Below are 18,590 nucleotides of genomic sequence, written 5' to 3' on the forward strand. Positions count from 1 at the left end.
TGGCAATTGATAGAATAACATTATAAAATATACAGGAATGAAAAGGTGCACAAAGAATGCCTCTATAACATGGCCATATAGCCCGAAAAAAACTACAACCACCCAAAAAGGTGTGAATTTGAAGAAATGTTCTGTGGCTCACAAAAGTTTATATAGAACTAAATTGGTTTGTCTAAAAGGTGCCATATTTGTTTCTTCTCTTTTACTGGTACAAAGATTTGAGCAAATGCCATTTATTACTACATCATTTTCAAGGAAGGACAATTAGTAAACTTTTCTGATGATAAAGTATGCTACAGTTGCACAGTTGTTTGTTATTCTGTTGCTGCGTGGGATTCAAATGTGGTCTAGGACCTCATCACACTAGAGCAGTGGTTCTCAACCTGTGGGTCCCCAGGCGTTTTGGTCCACAACTCTCAGAAATCCCAGCCAATTTACCAGTTGTTAGGATTTCTAGGAGTTGACGACCAGAATATCTGGAGACCCACAGACTGAGAACCACTGCACTAGAGTATGGATCTACTCCTGTTGCTGCATCCTACAGCATTCTGGGGCTTGTAGTTTAGGAGAGGAGCTTTTATAATGCTCAGCCAGGTAAGTCCTGAGCCTCACTAAACTACAAACTCCTGCAGGATGAACAACCAGATTTAAAGTGGATCCATGCTCTAGTGTGATGAGGCAGATATCTGTTCCCATAGCCAATTTTTCATTGAGCACCCCAAGATGTCTGAGAGTATGATGTGTGAGGTAGATGTCTTAACTTAGAAATAAGCTTATTTTCAAAACAGAAAGTGATAGGATATGAAGTTACCATTGGGGTAGCCCAATGCGGGTGGGTACATGTGGCCTGCAGGCTCTACTTTGCTTATGTCTATGTACGCAGACACACACACACAATCCCAAAAATATCGTGTTAGCACTCACTTCATCATGCTCTTGTCTTGAGCTTATGGGTCATAGGATTCATAATGTTTGATATTTTTATTGCTTACATGTGCGGAAAATAATATTTGGATTGCTACAGCTAATTTGCTTTTCCTGCACATATCTCTCTGTAATACAGTGGTTTCCAACCTGTGGTCTGTGGGCCCCCAGTCGTCTGCAAGAATGAAAATATGGTCTGCGGCCTTGCCATTATTACATCATTGCCTCAAAACCATGCAGCAACGAGAGCCACTGGTCTCGCAAAACCCTCTTATAGTGCTGAGGCAACGGGGATGTCAGGAAGGAAGAGGCTAACTACCCATGTAAGATTAGTACTACCACATCAGCTCTAGTTTATTAAGTATGGTTTTATGTGGGCAAGCAGATGGCAACTACTGGATGGCATATGTTCTGTATCAGAAACTAGAGCTGATGTGATCTATCCAATGCAGTTTTCTGAATCAGCAACCCAAATAACCAAATTGACTCTAATGTTGACCAAAAACTGATTTGTAACCATTTTGGTACTAATGTTGGAGAGTGGTCCCTGGTCAAGTGGTCCCTGTTCAAGTGGTCCCTGCAGTCAAAAAAAGATTGGGAACCACTGCTGTAATATCTCCCTCTACTCAAGGTCCATGTTTTCTCCTGTATGTCTTTTCCTCTTCTCTTCCTGTCCCATCTTCTCCTTTTCATGAGCCGATGGCTGAACATGTGTTAGAGGCTTAGCAACCAGGAAAAATGTCTCACCTAGTTATTAATGAAAGCAGCAGTAGCCCATCTTGCCAGTTTTCAAGACCTTATTTATTTATTTATTTATTTATTTACATCACTTATATCCCGCCCATATCAGCCCGCAGGCGACTTAGGGCGGTCTATATATCGGCACAATTCGATGCCATCAATACAATACAAAAGCAAAAACAATTAAGTCCATTTAGACAAAAAAGACAGTGCAATAACAATTTAAAAAGAGCTATATCCTCTCATTCCAATCCTCGTCCATTTCATCGTTTTGGCCGTTCCTGGGTCATTCTCCATCTCAAGCTTGACTTATCTATTCCGGGGTTCCGAATGCCTGCTCGAAGAGCCAGGTTTTCACTCTCTTACGAAAGGTCAGGAGGGAGGGGGCTGATCTAATATCCCTAGGCAGGGAGTTCCACAGCCGAGGGGCCACCACAGAGAAGACCCTGTCTCTTGTCCCCGCCAAGCGAGCTTGCGAAGCATACGGGATCAAGAGCAGGGCCTCCTCAGATGATCTTAACTTCCTGGAGGGTCCGTAAGAAGAGATGCGTTCGGATAGGTAGGCTGGGCCAGAACCGTTTAGGGCTTTATAGGCTAAAGCCAGCACTTTGAATTGGGCCCGGTAGCAAACTGGCAGCCAGTGGAGCTGGCGCAGCAGAGGAGTTGTGTGCTCCCTGAGCGCCGCTCCTGTTAGCAACCTGGCTGCTGCACGCTGGACCATTTGAAGCTTCCGAGCTGTCTTCAAAGGCAACCCCACGTAGAGCACGTTGCAGTAATCTATGCGGGATGTAACCAGAGCGTGGACTACCGTGGCCAAGTCGGACTTCCCAAGGTACGGGCGCAGCTGGCGCACAAGTTTTAGTTGTGCAAATGCTCCCCTGGTCACCGCCGAAACCTGGGGTTCCAGGCTCAGCGATGAATCCAGGATTACACCCAAGCTGCGAACCTGCGTCTTCAGGGGGAGTGCGACCCCATCCAACACAGGCTGTAACCCTATGCCCTGTTCGGCCTTTCGACTGACCAGGAGTGCCTCTGTCTTGTCTGGATTCAGTTTAAATTTGTTAGTCCTCATCCAGTCCGATACAGCGGCCAAGCACCGGTTCAGGACCTGAACAACCTCCTTAGTAGTAGGTGGGAAGGAGTGGCAGAGTTGGACATCATCTGCGTACAGATAACACAGCACCCCGAAACTCCGGATGATCTCCCCCAGCGGCTTCATGTAGATGTTAAACAACATGGGGGACAGTATAGAACCCTGCGGGACCCCACAAGACAATGGTTGTGAGGTCGAGCAGTTGTTCCCCAGCAACACCTTCTGGGTACGATCCTCTAGGAAGGACCTGAGCCACTGCAAAACAGTGCCACCAAGGTCCATTCCCACGAGGCATCCCAGAAGGATACCGTGGTCGACGGTATCGAAGGCCGCTGAGAGGTCCAGCAGAACCAACAGGGACACACTCCCCCTGTCTAGCTCCCGGCGCAGATCATCCACTAAGGCAACCAAGGCTGTCTCGGTACCATGTCCCGGCCTAAAGCCAGACTGTGCCGGATCCAGATAATCCATGTCTACCAAGAATACCTGGAGTTGTGAGGCCACCACACGTTCCAGGACTTTGCCCAAAAAGGGGAGATTGGAAACAGGCCGATAGTTGACGAATTTAGTGGAGTCCAGTGATGGTTTTTTCAACAGCGGTTTGATGACAGCTTGTTTTAAGCTCGCTGGAATTTTGCCTTCCCGAAGGGAGGCATTAACCACCACCTTCACCCATTCGGCCAATCCCCCTCTGGCCTCCTTTAGAAGCCAGGATGGGCAGGGGTCTAGGATGCATGTGGTTGCCCTCATTCCTCCAAGTATCTTGTCCACATCCTCGGGTTTCACCAATTGAAATGAATCCATCAAAATCGGACAAGCAGGTGCTCGTGTTACATCCTCAGAGACCGCCGTTAACATGGTATCCAGGCCAGAACGGATCAAAGCGACTTTGTCCACAAAGAACCGAGCTGCTTCACAGCTGGCCGTCGAGTTGTCAGGGTTCCCATCCGGAATGGTGGGATTTAATAGACCTCTGACAACTCGAAACAACTCAGCCGGACGGTTCTTTGCGGACGCAATATTGGCCGCAAAGAAAGATTTCTTTGCCGCCTTTATTGCCGCGGCATATGCCCTTAGAAGGGCAACAAACCGTGTTCGATTTGACTCGCTCGGGTCCGAACGCCACACGCGCTCTAGTCTCCTCTTCCTTCGCTTCATCGCTGCCAGCTCCTTGTTGAACCAAGGAGCTGGTTTAGCTCGGCTACTTGAGAGGGGATGTTCCGGAGCAATCGTGTCTATTGCCCTAGTCATCTCCCCATTCCAGAGGGACACCAGGGCATCAACAGGATCACCAACCGAGGTGGCGGAAAAATCCCCAAGAGCCGTCAGGAATCCATCCGGATCCATAAGTCTCCTAGGGCGGACCTTCTTAATGGGTCCTCCACCCCTGCAGAGGTTATGGGGTGCAGTGAGTCTAAACCTGATCAGGTGATGGTCGGTCCATGGCAACGGAGTAATAGATAACTCCTCAATACTGCCACTGTCCTCCCATCCCTGGCAGAAAACCAAATCCAAGGTGTGTCCTGCACTGTGAGTAGGGCCAGATACCAAATGTCGAAAATGTCTTTGCAAAGCTCATAGTGGCAATGCAATCACTAAATCACAGTAAGAACGTATCAGAAAATGTTAACATACAGTATTGGGCTTAGCTAGTTCTTTGGAATGTCAAATAAAGCTACATACAAAGCATTGTTCTCATTTTGTATTCATATATAATATATACAGAACATTTATACTCCACACAGAAACTGTGTGGAGTATGCCCATTCCCTATCATAGGGTTGCATTTTTCTTTCTTTCAAGTCTCCGTGCATTTTGACAGCTATAGGAAAACTGCTTGAGGCAGAACAAGCCAACAGACACATCTTCCTTTGTCTGGCAGCTTGTTCTTCAAACCCCTTAGACTCCTCACATTGTCTCTTTTCTACACACATATATACACGCACACGTAGATAAATGATCTATCCTGAGAACTTCCAGAAGTAGAAATTTCATTTTTAAATAGGTCATACACCCTATTCATGCACAGCTTAACATTTAAAAAATCTCACTTGAAACCAGAAATGGATTTCTTGCATTTTTGGCATTTCTTTTCGATCATGTGCCCCCCTTACAAGGGGGGAGAAAGCCAGAAACTCTCTGTCCAGCTCACTTGTAAATAAATTCAGATGGTTAACCCTAAGCATATTTCTGTGTGCTTCTCTAAATATGCCATCCAGTTCCTTTTCCTGCCATATTGTTGGTTTGCAATTCCCATGTTCACATATCATTGACTGTGCTGCCTACGGGTTGGGAGAGTTACAATACAACAATACCAGGAGGGCTACACGCTCCTTAATTCTGCCTTAAGTCAACCAGGAATTGGGAGAAGGGTCCTTTGAGCTGCTACAGTTATGTAAGGGTAGCAGGAGGCATGAAGGATAAATTTAACCATGTTTTTAATTTACTAGTGAAAATGTTGATTATATTGAATTGTAATTTGCACAATTTGCACAATTTTGTGCACTAGCTGTGCCTGTACCTTGGGAAGTCAGACTGGGTCATGGTGGTCCACACTCTCATTACATATCAAATAGACTACTTCAGCATGCTATATGTGGGGTTGCCTTTGAAGACTGTTCAGAAGCTTCAGGTGGTCCAATGGGTGGCATCCAGGTTTCTTAATGGAGTGAGGTTCAGGGAACATAAACTGTTGTGTCAGCTCTACTGGCTGCCGGTTTGTTACTGAGCACAATTTAAAGTGCTGGCTTATCCTATAAATCCCTAAACGATCTGGTCCAGCTTACCTATCCATTCACATCTCCCTTTATGAGACAGCTAGAGCATTAAGATTGGCTGAGGAGGTCCTGCTCTCGGTCCCGCTGCCCTTACAGGTGCAATTGGTGGGAACGAGAAACAGGGCTTCTTGGTGGTGGCCCCTTGGCTGTGGGGCTCCCTCCCCAGTGAGATGAGATCAGCCCTCTCTCTCCTGGTGTTTAGAAAACAACTTAAAACTTGACTTTTCAAGCAAGCATTTGGTGAGTGAAATGAAGTAGTTAAATGACGATCTATGGATTGATGCAATGTTTAATGTTTTATGTTTATATCTATGACTGATGTTTTATAATTTTAATGGTTTTTATCTTTCAGTTATATGTTATTTTAAGTATGTTATATCTTTTACATATATGTGAGGCATTGAATTTTGCCATTATTTATTTATTTATTTTGTATAATAAGCATTGCATATATTAGTATAAAACTGATAAAAATAGAAATAGCACAAGCAGCTAAATATCTTTTGATCAAAAACGGGCAAAAGCGACTGCATTGTCTGTAACCTCAATCAATTCTTCCTCTGTACATGAGGCAGGACATTGTGAGCAAGCATACAGATGCAGAGTTGTCTGTTCTGCTCCACAGTCGCACAATGTGGAGGATTCTTCTGGGTAGTGCCATTTTACCATGTTGTCTTTTGAACTGTCCACTCCACTTCTGAGTCTGTTCAGGGACTTCCAAGTTGCCCATTCTTGGTTTACCCCTGGAGGCAGACCCTCGTGGTGGACCATCCAATTGAGATTTCCTGGTTTAGCTGCACAGAGGAATACTCTTGCTGTTGCTGGGGGAACATTAAGAGGAGCGGTGGTTCTCATTATTATGTTGTGAACTGCTTTGATTCCCCCCAGGGGTGAGAAAAGCAGTATAGAAATGAAATGAAATGAAAAAATAAATAATAAAAGCCATTGAAACTCTTGTCTGAAATCTTAGGTTCTCCTGCTATGTGGCAGTTCTGAATCAGCCCAAACAGATCGCACAGCAGGAGTCGAAGGCAGGACAGAAATCAGAGTTTGAGGGCTGCTTCCCGAATCCAGAGTGTCCCACTTGCAGCAAAGTATCTTAGGCCAACTCTGGACAACCAAATGTGTTTTGGCCAAGAAGAGTAAGTAGTTGTGGGCAGATTATGGAATTGTACAAGCAAGTGTGGTTTATGTTTGCAGCTTTAACTGGAAACTATGGCATAGATTGAGCCATAGTGTGTATTTTTCCTGAGCGTCTGACCATGCAGTTCCCTTTTATCTTCTTTGAAGAATACAAACATGACTTTTATTATTACGAAAGAAGAACTACTCATTCAACACCCTCTTTGCCCCCGGTATTCTCGAATATTTAAGATGCAGACCTTTCAATAATGTGATCAATCTCCTTGCTTCCTCCCCATCAGCCCTTCCAACCTGAAATGGTTCCCCATAATAGATTCCATGCTTCAGCACTTGAGGGCATTTGGAAATTATTTCTGCACTTTTCCTTTTGGAGCGAAGTATCTGTCTCTTCTCTGATCCTATTTTAAGCCTCCGGTTTTTCATCCTGTGTGCCAGCTGCATTACCTCATTCACCTATGCTCCAGCACTGGAAGACTCAGCCTTCCTTACAATCGTTCCTTTCTTCCATAAAAAGAAATAATGCTTTGCCTCTCTCATAGATAAGATAAAGAACCAAGAACCTGCTTCCACGTCGAGGGACAAATGGCGCCTTCTTAAGCACACAAAAAACAAGAGAAGGCAAGAGTTTCTTTCTCTTTGGGTAATATGAGTAGAAAGTGGAACCTCTCACAGGAGTAGAAAGTGGAACCTCTCACAGGACAACATTGGCTTCCTACGGATTGAGGGTTGACTGGCATAGATGCAACCAGTCTTAAAAACTGTAGTAAATCAAGTTAGGAGAAATTAATGGTTTTAATTTTTTTCCCACCGTCAAAAACACCAAGCTTTTTGGAAAATCCAAAAAGCTTGGAAATTCAAAAAGAGGAAAGAAACATATCTTTTTACCACTGATGGTGCAGTGGGTTAAACCGCTGAGCTGCTGAGCTTATTGACCAAAAGGTCGCAGGTTCGAATCCGGGGAGCAGCGTGAGCTTCTGCTGTCAGCCCCAGCTTCTGTCAACCTAGCAGTTTGAAAACATGCAAATGTGAGTAGATCAATAGGTACCACTCTGGCAGGAAGGTAATGGCACTCCATGCAGTCATGCCAGCCACATGACCTTGGAGGTGTCTATGAACAATGCCGGCCCTTCGGCTTTGAAATGGAGATGGGCACCACACCCCAGAGTCAGACACGACTGGACTTAATGTTAGGGGAAACCCTTTACCTTTACCTACCATTGTAAGTGTTTCTACTTTCTGCAGAAAGTTGGATATGATACAAAAATCTTGGCTAACAGCTGCCATGCAGAGCCTTAAAATTGCTGGGGCAATTTAAAGTTTCTTCTTGACAGACTGAAACAGGCGGAGAAACCTTAACTGCGGTATCCACGAGCCACTGCCAAAAGCCTGCTGCTCTCTGCTCTCCTTGTGTAACAGTCTCTTCCAGCGAAACGTTATATTCTCAGCACTCCCAGTGATTCGGGGCCAAATAAGATATGATGAGTCAAGTCCTCCTCCCATTTCACACATGTGCGTGCTCTATACACATACAAGGCACGAAGGATGGGAGGTTGTGATTGTCCATCTTTTTCTGCACAAAAAAGAGTTGTGTAAGTAAAAGGGATCCAAAGTAATCTAATAGATTAGATTGTGTAAAGGAGTTTTTCACACTTCCTCTTCCAGTTGCAAATTTCTGAAGACTTCTCCAAAGTTGAAGAGGACAATCTGTATTTGTTGGGGAGGAAGCATTTAATTTTCAAAGGAAATATTGCCCCTTCCCAAAGTCTGGGAAAGTTAGAAAGATATAGTGACCATGCTGGTTCGTGGGTTCTGGGAATTATAGTCCCCTCAAATTATCTTTCTTATGTAATTATTCCATGAACTGCCTTCTTTCCTATTTTCATGAACATGTGTTTTATGTTCACACAGTGGAGTCAGTGGCATCATTGAGGGCGTGCAAACTGCACCAGGTGACACTGTCAAAAATGTCTAGAGTGTATGTGTAGAGCAGTTTGGCTCACAAATTAATATCCAGGACCTTTCCCTTCTCTATTCAGGGGGCACTGGCAGACTTTATAAAATGACTAAGAGAGGAGAAAGGTACTTATATCTCCCGACCCATAAAAAGATTACTAAAAAGGACACTAGCAGACACCATGGCTAAAAAATTAGGCCAAGTGACATCAAACTCCCCTTCCCTCAAAACACTGTGGTTAAGCAAGGTCATTGCACGGGAATGCACAGCCAAGTGGGTCAATGCCAATTATCCTGGGCCAGGGCTTTGTGAGGCATCAGCAGAAGAACCTCAGATGAAAGATACTCACTGCATTTTAGCTGCAGGCTTTGCCTAATGTCTACCTCTTGTCTCAACTGACTGGAGTGAATAGTTTTATTTCAGCAAGGTTCACTCTCATTTTGTTCTTATGACATTTCTCTCCTTTAATACTTAGATTATGAGATAAAGTTAGGGGTAAGGTTCTATGCCCCTAACTTTATCTCATAATCTAAGTATTAAAGGAGACAAATGTCATAAGAACATAATGAGAGTGAATCTTGCTGAAATAAAACTATTCACTCCAGTCAGTTGAGACAAGAGGTAGACCTTAGGCAACGCCTATGCTTCTGCCAACCTAGCAGTTCGAAAACATGCAAATGTGAGTAGATCAATAGGTACCACTCCGGCAGGAAGGTAACGGCGCTCCATGCAGTCATGCCAGCCACATGACCTTGGAGGTGTCTACGGACAACGCTGGCTCTTCGGCTTAGAAATGGAGATGAGCCCCACACCCCAGAGTCAGACATGACTGGACTTAATGTCAGGGGACTACCTTTACCTTTAAGGTTCTATGCAACCATGTCAGAGAGCAGAGTGTCTCCTTCTAAGCCTCTTCAAAGCTCAGAAGGAGACACCTTGATTGCTATTTTTAAAATGTAAAGTGGGCAGAAATTAGATTCACTATAGATAAGCAGAAGTTTCTGATTATCTCTCTATTTTTAACAAGACCAACAAAATCTAGGATTTTCTAAATTAGGTTATTAGAATTAATTGAATCCATGGCGCATCTACACTTAGAATGAATGCATTATGATACCACTTCAATTGCCATGACTCAATGCTATGGGGACATGGGAGTTGTATTTTGGTGAGACACCAGCATTCTTTGACAGATAAGGTTAAATACCTTGCAAAATTGCAACTCCCAAAATCACACAGTACTGAGCCATGGCAGTAAAAGCGGTGTCAAATGGCATTCATTCTATATTGTACATGCACTAATAATAATAATAATAATAATAATAATAATAATAATAATTGTTATTTGTGGCACAATTTCAGTGGAACTTGTGCCACAAATTCCACAAGCCTGAAAAAGTTATAGAAAATAAATATATTAAACAATACAGGACTTCCAAATTCAGACAAGAGTTTTGGACCGCAGTATTCCTGACCTCATGATTGTGAAACAAAACAAAGTACAGATTTTTGATGTTGCAATCCCATGAGAAGCAACTGGAAAAGCTTCCATGATATGAGGATTTAATGATCAAACTGCAAAAACTCTGGCACAAGCCACTAAAGGTCATCCTAGTGATGACTGGCACACTAGGTGCACTGCCTAAAGACCTTGGCCTGCACTTAAAAACAATTGGCACTGACAAAATTACCATCTATCAGGAGCAAAAGGCCACCATACTTGGATCTGCACACATTTTTCACCGAAACATCACATAGTCCTAGACACTTCACTTTACTTCACTTTATTTCTTAATTAGTCGCTCTCCACCAAGGTGCTCCGAGCGACTTACAATTTAAAATAGCATTTCATAATATAAAAAAATTCAACATAAAACATTCAACAGTGACTATTTGGCAAATTAGATCTGATTACTTAAATGCACAACCAAACAGCCAAGTCTTGAGTTGCGACCTTTTACAAAAGGTCGCAACTCCAACATTGCTCTAATATATGGAGGCAATCAGTTCCACAGAATTGGAGCATAGATCGAAAAAGCTCTATGCCTTGTAGCTTCCAGGTGTACCTCCCTAGGGCCCGGTATGTATAGGAGATTTTCCTGGGTGAAACGAGGTAACCACTGATGGAAAAAAGGAATGAGGCGATCCCTAAAATATAAAGGTCCTTGGCCATTTTGAGCTCTAAATATCAGGATCAGTATCTTGTAAGAGATCCGATGTTCTATTGGTAGCCAATGCAGTTGTTGCAGAATCGGTGTAATATGGGATCTTATAGATGATCCTGCTAGCAGCCTGGCCGCCGCATTTTGGACCATCCAGATCTTCTGGGTTGTTGACTTCGGAAGACCGGCATATAAGGCGTTGCAATAGTCCAACCTCGTGGTGACTTGCGTGGATTACTGTTGCCAATGCTTCTACCGAAAGGCCTGCTTACTTATGGCAGTGATCTGGGCCTCCATCGTCAGTGATGAGTCCAACACAACCCCAAAGCTTTAAACAGTGGAGGACGGAACCAGAACTTCCCCATCGAAATCAGGCAGAGACTGGATTAATTCTGGTGGCTGGCCGGGCCAGAGTATCTCAGTTTTTGCAGGATTCACTTTTAGTCTGCTTGCTCGCAACCAACTCATCACTGCTTCCAAACACACATTGGGAAGTGTCCAACGTTTGCTCGAATACAAAAACCAGCATAGTGATCTTGTGTGTTGTGTACTAATCTTGTTGTGTATGAAATAATAATAATAATAATAATAATAATACTTTATTTGTATTCTGCCCTCTCTCCCCTAGGGGACTCAGGGCTCAAAAGTATATGTCATCCAAGTACTGGACTCATTAAATGCAGCAGAAACTTAGCTCCACTTATACATACATACATACATACATACATACATACATACATACAATACATGGTTGTGTGGCCGGCATGGCTGCCTGGAGTGTCTTTGAGCTACTCACATTTGCATGTTTTTTAACTGCTAGATTGGCAGGAGCTAGGGCTAACAGCAGGAGCTCATCCCATCTGGCGGATTTGAACTGCCAACCTTCAGGTCAGTAGTTCAGCAGCTCAAGGGTTTAATTTTATAATTCCATCCTGTTGAATTCTAGAAGACATTTAACACATGTAATCTTTGTTGTTATTGTTTATTCGTTCTGTCACTTCCAATTCTTCATGACCTCATGGACTAGCCCACACCCGAGCTCCCTGTTGGCCGTCATCACCCCCAGCTCCTTCAGAGTCAAGCCAGTCATTTCAAGGATACCATCCATCCATCTTGCCCTTGGTTGGCCCCTCTTCCTTTTTCCCAGTGAAATATTTGATTTCTTCTGAATTGACAATGATAGCACTAATTTATCATTACCTGTTCAACAATAAAATTAAATGGGCCCACTTTTGTGCAAGCTTCAGAACAAGTCATCAAGGGAATTTGAACACTGCTTAGTTCTCCCCAGTGTTTCACTGTGTGTTAGGAAAGCTCATTGGATTGTTCTGGGAAATATTTGCAATGTTCCTGTCACTCTCAGTGATTAAATTCTGCTGCTTTTTAACAGTTTAAAATCTTGAAAGATGATGCTGTCAAGGTGATGCATGCCATATGCCAGCAAATATGGAAAACACAATAATGGCCATCAGACTGGAAAAAAATCAACTTATATCCCCATGCCAAAAAAGGGAAATGCTAAAGACTGCTCAAACTTCCGTACAGTGGCCCTTATTTCTCATGCCAATAAGGTAATGCTCAAGATCCTGCAAGGAAGACTCCAGCAATACAATACATGGAGAGAGAGTTGCCAGATGTACAAGCTGGGTTTAGAAAAGGCAGAGGAATGAGAGACCAAATTGCCAATATCCACTGGATAATGGAGAAAGGCAGAAAAACATCTATTTCTGTTTTATTGACTATTCTAAAGCCTTTGACTGTGTGGATCATAATAAACTGTGGCAAGTTCTTGGTGGTATGGGCATACCAAGCCACCTTGTCTGTCTCCTGAGGAATCTGTATAAGGACCAAGTAGCAACAGTAAGAACTGACCATGGAACAACAGAGTAGTTCAAGATTGGGAAAGGCGAACGGCAGGGTTGTATACTCTCCCCTAACCTATAAAACTTGTATGCAATGTGCAGGGCTTGACGAATGCAAGGCTGGGGTGAAAATTGCTGGAAGAAACATTAACTTAGATATGCAGATGACACCACTTTGATGGCCGAAAGCGAGGAGGAGCTGAGGAGCCTTCTAATCAAGGTGAAAGAAAAAAGCACAAAAGCTGGGTTGCAGCTAAACATAAAAAAAATCAAGATTATGGCAACAAGAATGATTGACAACTGGGAAATAGAGGGAGAAAACGTGGAGGCCGTGACAGACTTTGTATTTCTAGGCGCAAAGATTACTGCAGACGCAGACTGCAGCCAGGAAATCAGGAGGCACTTACTTCTTGGGAGGAGAGCAATGACCAATCTCGATAAGATAGTGAAGAGTAGAGACATCACACTGGCAACAAAGATCCGCATAGTTAAAGCAATGGTATTCCCTATAGTCACCTATGGGTATGAGAGCTGGACCATAGTGAAGTCTGAGCAAAGGAAGACAGATGCTTTTGAGCTGTGGTGCTGGAGGAAAGTTCTGAGAGTGCCTTGGACTGCCAGAAGATCCAACCAGTCCATACTTCAGGAAATAAAGCCCGACAGCTCATTGGAGGGAAGGATAGTAGAGGCCAAGATGAAGTATTTTGGCCACATCATGGGAAGAAAGGAAAGCTTAGAGAAGACAATGATGCTGGGGAAAATGGAAGGAAAAAGGAGGAGGCGCCGACAAAGGGTAAGATGGGTGGATGGCATCCTTGAAGTGACTGGCTTGACCTTGAAGGAACTGGGGGTGGTGACAGCTGACAGAGAGCCCGACTGCTCATTGGAGGGAAGGATAGTAGAGGCCAAGATGAAGTATTTTGGCCACATCATGAGAAGAAAGGAAAGCTTAGAGAAGACAATGATGGAGGGGAAAAGGAGGAGGGGCCGACCAAGGGCAAGATGAGTGGATGGCATCCTTGAAGTGACTGGCTTGACCTTGAAGGAGCTGGGAATGGTGACAGCTGACAGAGAGCTCTGGCGTGGGCTGGTCCATGAAGTCACGAAGAATCGGAAACGACTGAATGAATGAACAACAACAAATCTTTTAAAATTCCATTCCTGCCTTGCCTACAAAGGTTCCTAGAGACAACACCATTAGGGTAATGGCGAATTTACTCTGAGCTGAACCATATACTCCAAATATATTCAACACTTTGTGTGTTGTTGTTTATTCGTTCAGTCGCTTCCGACTCTTCATGACCTCATGGACCAGCCCACGGCAGAGCTCCCTGTCGGCCGTCACCACCCCCAGCTCCTTCAAGGTCAAGCCAGTCACTTCAAGGATACCATCCACCCATCTTGCCCTTGTGTAACTCATTTAAATTTTGGACTAAATTCAGAGCAAATTTGTCACCTCACTGATCTGGGAACTGGTCACTTGTCAATACAGATCCCTCATTTTGTTTGCTTAATCCACTTCTCCACTATATTTTCAAGTCCTGGTCTGTTTCCTTCACCATTTGTATTTTTGAGAGCCCAGCCTCTCAAAATGGAACATTTTATATATACAATTCCTACACACAGGCTCACTGACTAGTCCTGCACCCCTAAACTGTAGGAAAATCATAGTTGGTCAGCCAGTAACCAAAATAAAAACTTTGGAAAAATCTCTTTTGGGAGTTATACGTCTTAGAATTCCTCACCAGCCGTGCAGGCTGGGACATCATGGTAGCTGTGACCACCCCCACAAAAGAAATATGAAGCTGTTGAACCCCATCTTTGACCAAAATCTAATGAAACTATGTTAAAAGTTGAGCTAATCATTAGAGAAAGCCAGTGTGTTGTGAGGTTGGAGTGATGGACTATGACTGGAGACCAAGGTCCACACCCCCACTCACTCATGGCTACCCAATGGGTGATCTTGGTCAAGTCATACTCTTTCTGCTTCAAAGGAGGGCAAAGGCAAGCCCCTTCTGAACAAATGTTGAAAAAAGAAACCCCTGTGATAGGGTTGCCATAAGTTTGAAACAACTCAAAGACAACCAGTAATTACAAAATAATTTGAGAATTCAGCCAATAATCAGATAATTTAGCTTTAAAAACAAATATAGTCGAGTCTGACTTATCCAGCATAAATGGGCTGGCAGAATGTTGAATAAGTGAAAATGCTGGATAATAAGGAGGGATTAAGGGAAAGCCTATTAAATGTCAAATTACATTAAGATTTTACAAATTAAGCACCAAAACATCATGTTTTACAACAAATTGACAGAAAAAGCAGTTCAGTACATGGTGAAGTTATCTAGTAATTACTGTATTTACAAATTTAGCACCAAAACATTGCTATGTATTGAAACAGCTGTGGATCTGGGCGGGAGGCAGACTGTGTTGGATAATACAGAACGTTGGATGAGCGAAGGTTGGATAAGTGAGACTCAACTGTACAAGTAAACTTCTGGAGCTCTCCGTGGTGTAAAGGCATAAAACACACTGTCTGGGGCTGATGTATCTGAGGGACCGCCTCACTCCCTACCAACCCCAGAGATCCCTCCGTTCTGAGGACCAAGCTCTATTGGAAATCTCCAGTGTCAAGACCTTGCGTCTAACAGCAACCAGGCGCAGAGCCTTCACAGCAGTGGCACCATCACTCTGGAATACTCTGCCACCTGAAGTCCGTGCCTTGTGGGACTTACCAGCTTTCCGCAGGGCATGTAAGACATACCTGTTTCGACAGGCTTTTAATGTTTGATATTGCCGTTTTTAAATTGTTTTAAATTGCTTTTAAATTTTGTTAGATTTTAGCTATTCTTGTAAGCCGCTCCGAGCCCCAGGGGAGTGGCGGCATGTAAGCTCAAATAATAAATAAATAATAAATAAAATAAATATATGTATTTGAGCGGCCTATCAATTTATGGTGATCCGTGAGTTTCATAGGAGCATGAAGGGCCTTCCACACAGCCCTATAACCCAGAATATCAAAGCAGATAGTCCACAAATCTGAAGAAATTATATTGTTTAGCCCATGTTGCACCACCTGACGTCCATCGGGAAGTAGCAGCCAGCATTGAAAGGACCAAGGCAGTGACATCTCTGGACCATCCTCTGTTCGGATATCAGCCAGCATGCCAACGCCTGAAATCAAGAAATAGCTTCCTAAGATCTACAGAGATGCTTGTAGGAACACCTCAGCAAGCGAGAGTCCAAAAGTGGCACCCAGCACCTCAATCAGTGGCTGATACCAGATGAGAAACTCCCTTCTGGGCACACAGAAGATTGGGTGACTTGGAAGGTGCTGAACAGACTGCTCTGGGACCACAAGATGTAGAGCTAACCTTAAGAAATGGGGCTACAAAGTGGAGTCTGTGACATGTGAGCGTGGAGAAAAGCAAACCACAGACCATCTACTACATTGCAGCCCAAGCCCTGAGACATGCACTGTGGAGGACCTTCTAGCAGCAAAACCAGAGGCACCCCAAGTGGCCAATTTCTGGTCAAATGACATTTAACATAATGCCAACTTTTAAACTTTTTTTAACTGCATTCGCTTCTGACATAGATAGATAGATAGATAGATAGATAGATAGATAGATAGATAGATAGAGGCATGAAGGCCCTTCTACACAGCCATATAACTGGAACATAAAGACAGACAATCCACAATATCTGCTTTGAACTGGGTTATCTGAGTCCATGCTGCCATATAATCCAGTTCAATGTGGATTTTATACAGCTGGGTGGAAGGGGCCTGAAATATTCTGAAGTGTCTTTGCCAATACTTTTCTTTGAAATGTAGCTTCTTTAACTGTGTGTCCTGACCCCAAATGGGGTCCCTCTAGTCTAGCTCAATGTTGGGGTCACAAAAAATTGGGCCAGAGTAAAAGGTTTCTGAGGAGCACCCATATACATAAATGATTGCAACATGGTGTAGTGTTTACAATTTCTGCAGAAATAGCGTCAGCTGAACCCCACAAAAAGGAAAGTCAGGCTGTTTAATAAAGCTTTGCAAATGCTGATTCATTATCAGTAAATGTTTGACTTGGATGCCTATTTTATATACCTGGGGCCATGTAAAAATGTCTTGGGGCGAAAGGTGTGGCAAGTGGAAAAAGTTGAAGAAGCCTTGGCCTTTTTTTTCCGTGTCAGGAGCAACTTGAAAAACTGCAAGTCGCTTCTGGTGTGAGAGAATTGGCCATCTGCGAGGATGTTATCCAGGGGATGCCTGGATGTTTGATGTTTTTACCATCCTTGTGGGAGGCTTCTCTCATGTCCCCACATGGGGAGCTGGAGCTGACAGAGGGAGCTCAACCTGGTCTCCCTGGATTCAAACTGCTGACCTGTTGATCAGCAGTCCTACCTGTACAAAGGTTTAACCCATTGCACCACTGGGGGCTCAATTCCCCATTTTGATTTTGGCTGCTAAGCATGGCAACCTTGGTTAATGCTTGGATGGGAGGCCGCCAAGGAAGAGCCTTGGCCTGCAGAACCTGACATTCCTTGCTAGCCTTCCATCCAAGTATTAATCAAGGTTGCTGTCCTTAGCAGCCAAGATCAAATAGGGAATGGTGGAAAGATGCTCAGTCTAAGCAGGCATGGGCCAACTTCGGCCCTTCCTCCGGGTGTTTTAGACTTCAACTCCCACAATTCCTAACAGCTGGCAGATATATCTAACTGAACACATTAATTACATATTACAGGTAGCAGTTTTCCATACACAGAGAATTGATGCCTATAATAGGACCCACATTGTTAGCGTTGTTGTTGTTGGCATGCCTTCTTGAAGAATTGTTGGACTTATGGTAATCCGAAGGGAAACTTATCACAGGGTTTTCTTGGCAAGCTCATAACTGTAATTTTGGACTGTTATGAATCTTAATGCAAATATCTGATATGCAGGATGTATTTTCATTCACTGGACCAAATTTGTCACAAATACGCTAAATGCCCAAATTTGAATACTGATGGAGTGGGGGTGGGGGGTTGATTTTGTCATTTGGAGGTTATAGTTCACCTACATCCAGAGAGCACTGTGGAGTCAAACAATGATGGATCTGGACCAAACTTGGCACAAATACTCAATATGCCCAAATGTGAACACTGGTGGAGTTTGGGGAAAATAGACCTTGACATTTGGGAGTGGTGGAAACATAGAATCATAGAGTTGGAAGAGACCTCGTGGGCCATACAGTCCAACCCCCTGCCAAGAAGCCGGAAAATCGCAATCAAAGCACCCCCGACAGATGGCCATCCATCCTCTACTTAAAAGCCTCCAAAGAAGGAACCTCCACTACACTCTGGGGCAGAGAGTTCCACTGCTGAACAGCTCTGGGCTGGGTTGTTGTAGTTTTTTCCGGGCTATATGGCCATGTTCTGGAGGCAATTTTTCTTCTGACGTTTCGCCTGCATCTATGGCAAGCATCCTCAGATGCTGTTCAGAACTTTGAACTGTTCTGGTAGTTTCCGGGATTTATAGCTCACCTACAATCACAGCAGGAGGAGGTTTTTAGGTGGAAAGATTCGCTATCTGTTTCCAAAAAGGAGTTCCTAAGACAATCAGAAATATGTGTCTTCTGATAGTCTTTCGCGAGCCCTCTGTAACCCCCTCCAACAACCTCCCTAGGTGTCCCGACCCCCAGGTTGAGAAATGCTGGTCCAGAGGGAGTTTGCCTTCTTTGCTGGCAGGCTGTTAGGGCATTGACCTTGAGTTTGAGAGTGGTAGTTCACCTACATCCAGAAAGCATTGTGGACTCAGGCAATGATGGATCTGGACCAAACTTGGCACAAATACTCAATATGCCCAAATGTAAACTCTAGTGGAGTTTGGGGGAAATAGACCTTGACATTAGGGAGTTGTAGTTGCATATATTTATAGTTTACTTGCCATCAAAGAGAAAT

This window comes from Anolis sagrei, chromosome 1 (assembly GCF_037176765.1).
Source record: "Anolis sagrei isolate rAnoSag1 chromosome 1, rAnoSag1.mat, whole genome shotgun sequence".
NCBI lineage: Eukaryota > Metazoa > Chordata > Lepidosauria > Squamata > Dactyloidae > Anolis > Anolis sagrei.